Genomic DNA, 441 nt, shown 5'->3' on the forward strand with positions numbered 1-441 from the left:
CTCTCTCCCCTGGCCTGGTCCTCCCAGCCTGGCATGAACAGAAGGACCACACAGACGCCTCCTGAAAGGGAGGACAGGGAGGGAGGAGGAGGGAGGGATGATAAAACACTGCAGTTTTACATGCAGATAAAGGAGGAGAGAACACACCGCCCTCCGGCAGGGGACACACACGTCAACTGTGTGTGCATGTGTGAGTCTCTGTCTGTGTGTGTGTGTGTGTGTGTAAGCAGAGTTGTGCGCATGAGTTTATGTTTGAGCAGTGTGAGAGCATGTGTGTGTGTTTGAATGTGTTTGTGTGTTATGCTGTGTACAGGTCTCCATCCTGTCCTTGGAGTGTGTTTAATTGGTTAGCAAACAGCTTCTATCATGCTGTATCTCAACATGAATGCGAAGCTGGATTGTATGTTGCATGTTGGAACACTCCAGAATCATACCCACTAC

Source organism: Osmerus mordax, chromosome 18, assembly GCF_038355195.1.
Source record: "Osmerus mordax isolate fOsmMor3 chromosome 18, fOsmMor3.pri, whole genome shotgun sequence".
NCBI lineage: Eukaryota > Metazoa > Chordata > Actinopteri > Osmeriformes > Osmeridae > Osmerus > Osmerus mordax.